The 8,257-nt window shown below is 35.6% G+C and overlaps 1 long non-coding RNA gene across 1 annotated transcript; it reads left to right on the top strand.

The window, feature by feature from the left end:
* The first annotated feature begins 2,647 nt into the window (after positions 1–2,647).
* Positions 2,648–3,164, top strand: LOC139188232 (uncharacterized). The gene is made up of 2 exons (XR_011571536.1): positions 2,648–2,832; positions 2,920–3,164. It is a non-coding gene; the product is annotated as an uncharacterized lncRNA (long non-coding RNA).
* Positions 3,165–8,257: the final 5,093 nt, after the last annotated feature.

The following is an 8,257-nucleotide window of genomic DNA, read 5'->3' as shown; positions in this document are numbered from 1 at the left end:
CGAACTTCACTTTGCCCTATGAATAAATTTCATAGCGCAAAGTAACTGATAAAAAACTAAGCGTTGAGCAGATTTGTCCGACTAAATATTTATTTCATCAGGTAAAGTGTTTTGACCTGATGAAATTTTGTCCATCGGACAAATGATAGTTTCTTATTGTAGTATCGGATGCATGCGCAGGTTACAACCTCTAGACTTCAACAAAAAAGTTACCCGTTAATTGTAATAACAAATGAAAACAATCAAATTAATCAAATTAACAATCCTATAATGAGTAAGTGGAGCTGACATTACTAACCTTGCTTGGGCTTTCTTATTGGGTCATGAAACTAACAACGAAGTTTACAAGATACATTTAGCGCTCTCTCTCTCTCTCTCCCAGCGCGCACAGAGTAAGGTTAAAGTTGCTAAAGAGGGCCACGAAGGACAACGGAAACATGAACAATTAAGTTAAAGAAGACGAAATAGTTAAATTTGAGTTTTGACAGTCTCATATAATGTCATCGTCCATTATGCCAATTTTTAGTCCAATCACGCAAAACAACAAAGGAAAATGGGTTCGTGTATGTCGGGAAGAGGCGGATGGCCTTCCTTCACTGCCAACAAAAAGGAAAAGGAGATTCGTGGGGTAACTTACTCCTTTAGCTTCATGCCGGGCCAAAATATCCTCAAGGACAACCCTTATTTGCCAAAACAGAAGAAAAGCACTCACCCCAGGCAAAACGACAGATAGCTTGGTCTTGGGTTGCCCGTTGGGTTGTCGGTAGGGGTGGAGGAAAATTTGTATGGCGCTTAATTTGTCACACAATGCTTAGTGATACTGTAAATAACTCAAATCTCGTCGCACGGTAAAATTTTAATATGAATTTTATAATATATAGTTATATTTAAAGTTCTTAAAATAAGTTTCCTTTCACCATTTAGTACTACGGTCTAGTGGTATTTTTCTTATTTGTAAGTGAAAGGTCTTAGGTTCTATTCTCCCCAAAAGCAAATTTGAACTACATCATTGTTAACTCATTCTAAGGCTTAGCCCCACTTTCCCACCCCCTTAGTGTAGGCAATATAGTTTTTTCAAAAAAAAAAAAAAAAAAGTTTCCTCTCAACTAATATACACTATTAGATTCATCTAACGACTCATAAATTTTCCTCTTTCCCCCCACTTTTTTTTCTTCTTCTTATGCCCATTGCGAGGTTTAGCCTACTCCCCCAACCCTTAGTGTAGATAATATAGTTAGATAAAAAATTAAGTTTCCTCTCAACTAACATATATAATTAGATCCATCTAACGACTCATAATTTTCCTCTTCTCCCCCACTTTTTTTCTCCTTCCTACATCGTTTATCAGCCTTTCACCCTTGCTAGGTTTCTGGTTTTTCTTCAAAAAATAAAATAAAAATTGGTTTGCAAATTTGGTTTAAAATTTTGGTCTCCCTTGCATTATCCTTTAATTAATCCTTCATCTGCTAGTTTTGCTTAATTCCATATAGATGATTAAAAAACATTAAAAATTTAAATCCCATATAAGTTTCTGCTAGTATTATGGTTTGGAACAAGCGCTGATTTTGTTCCTAAACTCTAAAAAATGTTGCAATCAAATGAACACAAACTTGCATAAATCGATTCATACCTTAGTTGAAGGATTCAAAACTTCAAAATCATCATCCATCGGTCAAAAAGAGCTTGTTTTTCCCTATGAGAGTGTCTAGGGTTTTAGCTAGATTGAACGTAGGATAAAGATTGCGTGATGGTAGGGGTTGAAGTAATGGTAGGGTTTGATTATTGAGTGTGGGTTTATTGATAAATTTTAGTTTTATTGTTAATTTCATCTTGTACTTAATGGTAATCCTAATATGGGGGACTTTGATCTAGGCCCAAAAATTTGAGTAGTTATTGGATTTAGTCCATTGTCCTATTTTTCTACTTTTAATTTTTTTTTTTTTAATTAAACTTCGTGATTTAAATATAAGATATAACCACTTTTCTAAAAAATAGTTAAAAGAAAACTTATAGATGTGATCATATGTGAATGCCTACACCATAAATTGATTAAATATATTTAACCGATGATGGAGTATAATATACGAAAATAAATAAAGCTTAATTCACTTGTAGAAAAAACCATTTGAGCGACAGATGTTTGGGTGACAAAGCAAAATTTGTCACGCAAGTGTGTTTTGCGCAACAAAACAACAACTTTGTCGCGCAAGAATGGTGCTACTTTGCACGACGCACACCTTTGTTGCACAATACTGTATGCATGACAAAAAAAAGATACTCGTCTCGCAAAGTTATTAAGAAAATTGCGGGTAATTTTTCTTTTGGCGGGGAAAAAAATGCCTGAATAAGTTTTTCCCACTGAAACTTTGCATGACAAAGGCTTCGTCACTCAAAGTTCGTTCAGTTTTTGGGTTAGAGCATTCAATGCATGCGAATCAGCGGAATCACGAAATGTTTCCCATGGAAACCTTGCGCGACACCAAAGTCCATTCAGTTTTTTTAGTCAGAGCATTTAGTGCCAATGAATAAGAGGAATCAATACCATATTTAGTGCAAATGTTTGCGGGAGGAAGGCTTCGTCGCACAAAGTCCCTAACCTTCCTATAAATATGCACTTCTGTTCTCCTTATTCTTCACAATTCGGTTCGGGCTCGAATGAAGGAAAGAAACCGGCAGCAGAGCATGGCCTTTGAGCCCTATGATATGATGCAATATGTGGAGTTTGCCCATGCAATTGGTGTAGCAATGCGGAACAATTGTCCTACCGCTGAGTGGTGTTGTTGGAAATATGTGCCCGAGGATGTGAAGAAGGCGGTGATGGATCAATTATTAGTAAGTGTGACAGATGTTGAAAATAATTAATTTTGTAAAATTTTTTGTTATATGTTGTAATTAATTATTTGCATATATGTGGAACAGTGCAACTATACTTTGATGATACGAACGAAGAGTTGATGGAGGAAGCGTTGAAGAGGGGTTACAAGCAGTGGCGTTATGACGTGGAGTGGAATGGAGGACCAGCGGAGCAGTAGTTTTAAATTTATGTTTTTTAGGACAATATTTAATTTTAAGGTTTTTTTCTAGGTTATGTATTTGGACTTAATTAGGCTTTAATTCATATTTTGTTGTTTAAATAATTGAATGGATTAATTTAATTTACTTAAGTTTTCAATTATTTTGAGAATAAATATTATAATTGAATATTTGTTTGTAATTATGAAGTTTACGTAAATATAGATACTGAAGATCTATGTTTACGTAAACTTCATAATTACATATTCGTTCGTCGCTACAAATTTTGCCTGACGAAATCTTAGTCGCACAAAATTTATGCGACGATCTCCCATATACATGCTTGCGCAATGAACATTTCGTCGCTCAAAGGGCGTAAAAAATGCGGTTAAGTTTACCGCCATATTTCGAATCTATATGTTTTGTGCGACGAATCATTCGTCGCATAAGGTGGTAAAAAATGCTGGTCGAAATTTTTCCCGCTGAAACCTTGCTCAACAAAAGCAAAGGTCATTCAGTGCATGCAAATCAACGGAATGACGAAGTTTTTCTCACGGAAAACCTTGCGTGACAAAGCTATCCATTCAATTTTTGAGTCAGAGCATTCAATGCATGTGAATCAAAGGAATCAATACCGTATTTAGTGCAGATGTTTGCGTGACAAAGGTTTGGTCACACAAAGTTCCTAACCTTCCTATAAATATGCGTTTCTGCTCTGCTTATTCTTCACAATTCGTTTCAGAAATGCTTTACTATTTTACAAATTATAATCAATTTGTTCTTCGATTATTGGTACGATGGCTGATTACGGTGCACGTTCATCAAAGACAATGGATGACGAAGGTTCCAGAAAAGGTTTGCATTGTAAATTTTGCATTTTGTATAAAGTTTTTATTTAGCTTCAATATTATGAATATATATTTTGTTGATAAACAAGAAGAAAATAGCTGCGGTACGAGTCCAACACACTTATGATGGAAGTCGTTACCGAATCACTTCTGATGAATTAATAGGGGTTGTGAAGTTAGATGCGCACGCCAACTTTTGGTCTGACGTTGGGGTATTGGTGCATGACAAATGTGGTGTGGATTGGGAGTGTTAGAGAGCCATCCCTGAGGAGATGAAGATGTACTTGATCGATGAGTTAGTTGTATGTGTTAAGTTATTAGTTAAATAATAATTATGTTTGTTAAATTTAATATAATAGTGAGATTTTAATTTATTAATTTTCGCATGACAGCCTAATTGGGACCTTGACAAAAGTAACCCAAATTTGATGAAGGCTATCGATAACATCTTCAAGTCTCATTTCCGAGAGTGGAAGTTTGATAATCAATGTGCGGCAGAACTACAGCGAGAACTAGAACTACCTATGAAGGAGTAGAATAGTGTTTTTTTTATATAATTTTATTACTTATTTAATAATGAGATGTGAATTAGAAGTTTTTTATTATGAACAGTTTAATTAAATATGTACTTAATGTTTATTTTAAATAAAATTAATGCATTTTAATAAATATTTATATTAATTAATTATGCACGAATGGTTTAATGAATTAAGTTCTTGGTTTATTAAGTATTTATGTAGTTTGAAAAAAATTGAAGACTAAAAGGAAAAATTCAATTCTTTTTTTTTTCAAAAAATGAAATATAAAAAGAAAAAAAAAGGTAATGCATGACGAACTATGGTTCCTCGCACAATTTTTTTTTCTTAAATGTAGTTCATCGCACAAAGTGTTTTAAAAACGCGGCAAAGCGTAGTTGGATGGCATCAAAAGTGGAAGCACCATGTTTTGCACAACGGTGCTTCGTTGCGTAAAGTCTTTCCACTTTATTGAATTTAACCAGAATGCAGGAAGGCAGAAGTTGCAAAACAATTGCAGCAGTTGCCTTCCTTCTGGAATATTTAGTAGTTTTAGTAGTGTTGCCGTAAATCTCGGAGGTATATTTTCTTAACTAACTTATTTATTTTCAATTCATTGAAATTGTTTTATATGTAGTTTATAATTGTTGTGAGTTTATGTATTTGTATGCAAACATTTTTGTATGGATGTGTAAAAAATTGTTTGCAATGTTCATATAAGCTTAGTTTCTAGTTTGAGAATTAGTTAGATTTTGTAAATGGATGCGAAAGCATGATTGTGATCCAATTAATTCTTGAATTATCCCAAATTTTTTGACAGTTTGAGAATGCACAGTTTGTAGCATTAGAGTTTGAACGTGGGAAATTTGGTAGCATCTCTTTCCATTCTTCGCGTGCATCGTAGTTTTTTTGTATATGCGGCACTTGAAGAATTACAAGGAGATGCTGCCGAAATTTTCCCACAATCGAACTCTAATATGTTAGAACCATAAATTATAGCACGTAATCGTGCATTCTCGAATGAGATAGGACCTATACTGGAGGCATAAGGTGGCATGTCATAATTGAAGTTGTTGTAACCCTTGTAAATTTTTTATGTTTAAAGGTGATATGGACAAACAGTGGATATATAATCCTAATAGATGTGCTGATGATTATTTGGATGGAATAAATTAGTTCATTGATTTTTCAATTGCAAACAATCGGGGTTCAACTCAAATTCGGTGTCCTTGTAGAAAGTGTAACAACTCAATAATTGAATATTTTGAAACTGTTCGATACCTTTTAGATAGAAATGGGACGATGGAAACCTATACTACTTGGAATCATCATGGAGAACAAATACAACATGCTTCACCTCACACATTATCCGAGCAGTGGAGACAGTTGAATCTGTTGTGGACCCAAATGAACAAATTATGGACATTATCAATGATGCTTTTTCAAATGCTAGTTAGAATACGAATGAGGAAGTAGAAGATGAAGTCCCTCATGTGGATGCAAATTTCTTCCTCCTTGATCTTGGACAAAATTGCACCTACAAAAAAATTAACACCTTTGGTCAAGGCCAAAAGCCTCACGCGCCCACGATGAATTGGGGGGGGCGCTTTGGTCGAAGAACCTTTAGAGAGAACGTGTTTGAGAATTTTAACAAGAGACCTGGAAGTAGTTTTTGGAAAGAATGGAGAGCTATTTATAGGGATTGGGCTGGTCCTATTAGGAGAATAGGGACCGGCCATTTGGGGTATTTTTTGGGTGTAATTTGTAGTTAATTAGCCAATAATAGATTAATTAGGTAATAAATCAATTAATTGACTAATTAACATAATTTGAAAGAAATGATTTGGGAGTTACCTTGTGGGGAAGATTTGATGAGCATGGATGAAACAGATTTTGAATTGTTACCTATTTTGGGCACTTTTGACTTGGTTGAGGGATGATTGCCTGCTGCTCGCGCGTAGGAATCCCGATGTGCGTCAAGGGTATTTTTGTCCTCTTTTATCCAAAAAACCCACATGTCACCTTGTGATTATTTTTGGCTCCACATCTCCCACCATGGACAATGAAGCATTTGAAAAATATGAAAAACTATTAAAAATGCCAAACAAGAATTATACCTTGGTTGTGAAGGATTTTCAGTGCTTACGACCATTATTGAGTTCATGCATGGCAAAATAAAGTTTCATATGTTGAACTGGTGTTTTGATTACATTTTTGGGGCTTTCAAGATGATGCTTCCAAAGGACAATTGCCTGCCTAAAGATCATAAAAGTGCAAAGAATGTGTTGAATGGTCTTGGATTGAGATATGAAAAAATTCACACGTGTAAAAATAATTGCATTTTGTTCTTCAAAGGCAATAAAACATTGGATAAATGCCTTGTATGTAATGAGTCGCAGTTTAAAATTACCTCTTAGAATTAATCAACGAAGATTCCACAAAACGTTATTTGTTATCTCCTATTAAAGCCCAGGTTATAGCAATTGTATATGTCGACGCACACTACAAGCGACATGAGATGGCATAAGGACAGGTGAATGGATAACGATGTGACATCCTGCAAATGGAAAGGTATGGAAAGAGTTTGATCAGCTATACCCCGATTTTGCACGTGAGCCCTAGAACGTTAGATTGAGACTTGTGGCATACGGGTTTAATCCGTTTGGGGTTCTAAACCAAAACCACAACACTTGGCCAATCTTCGCAATTCTGTATAATTTGTCGCCTTGGAAGTGTATGGAAAAAGAATATATAATGATGACATTGTTGATAACCAAAGATCCGAGCACGTCTATTAATGTTTATTTACAACCGTTGACCGATGAACTAAAAGAATTATGGGAAAACGATGTTCCCACGTACGATAAATCTACCGATAAAATGTTCACTTTGCGAGTACCAGTGATGTGGACTATAAACTATTTTTACAGTGTACACTATGATGCCTAGGTAGAGCACTAAGGGTTATTACGCATGCCTAGTCCACAAAGAGAACATAACGTTTGGTTGGCATGCGGGAAAAGTTTGTTACCTAGGGCATCGTAAATGGTTGTCGTGGAACCACGAGTGGCGTCAGAATGAGACAGCCTTCTTCAATAGCACAAAGATTCGGCTAAGACCCAAAGAACAGTCTGGAGATTAAATTTTGGCTCAGGTGAATCGTTTGAATTTTTCTCTGTTGGGAAAATTCGTAAATAGGACAAGACTAGACACATGTCTGAACTGGACACATAAGACAAGGTTGTTCGAGCCCCCGTACTGGTCAAAATTCACACAACATCGATGTAATGCATGTTGAGAAAAATGTGTTTGATACACTAGTCGGAACTATACTAGACATCGAGGGAAAAACAAAGGACAAAATAAAAGCTCGAATTGATATGGAAAAAATGGGCATTAGGCCAGGTTTATGGATGATGAGGGACGGAGACATAGCCAAAAAGAAGCTTGCATCGTTTTCGGTGAAGCCGGATAAGAGGAAAGAGTTTTTGCAGTATCTATCTTCTGTACAGTTTCCAAATAGGTATGCTTCAAACATCAGCCGTTGCGCAAACGTGGATGGAGGAAAGTTTTCAAGCCTCAAGAGTCATGATTGTCATGTGATACTTCAACATCTTCTCCTAGTGGGAATTCGACACTTATTGCCCGAAGATATGAACCCAATTATGTTGTTGGTGATATATTTTTCACAATTAACTGCAAGATCTTTGCTCAAGTCTAATGTTAAACAGTTGTACGGTCATATTATTGAAGTGCTATGCAAGTTTGAACAAATATTTCCTCCAACTTTCTTCACAAGCATGATCCACGTCATGATTCACTTATCGGATGAGGCATTTCTAGCCAGACCCGTCAACTATCGATTGATGTATCCGATATAAA

The sequence above is a fragment of the Malus domestica genome, chromosome 09 (genome assembly GCF_042453785.1).
Source record: "Malus domestica chromosome 09, GDT2T_hap1".
NCBI lineage: Eukaryota > Viridiplantae > Streptophyta > Magnoliopsida > Rosales > Rosaceae > Malus > Malus domestica.
This window is presented reverse-complemented; position numbering and strand designations above follow the sequence as displayed.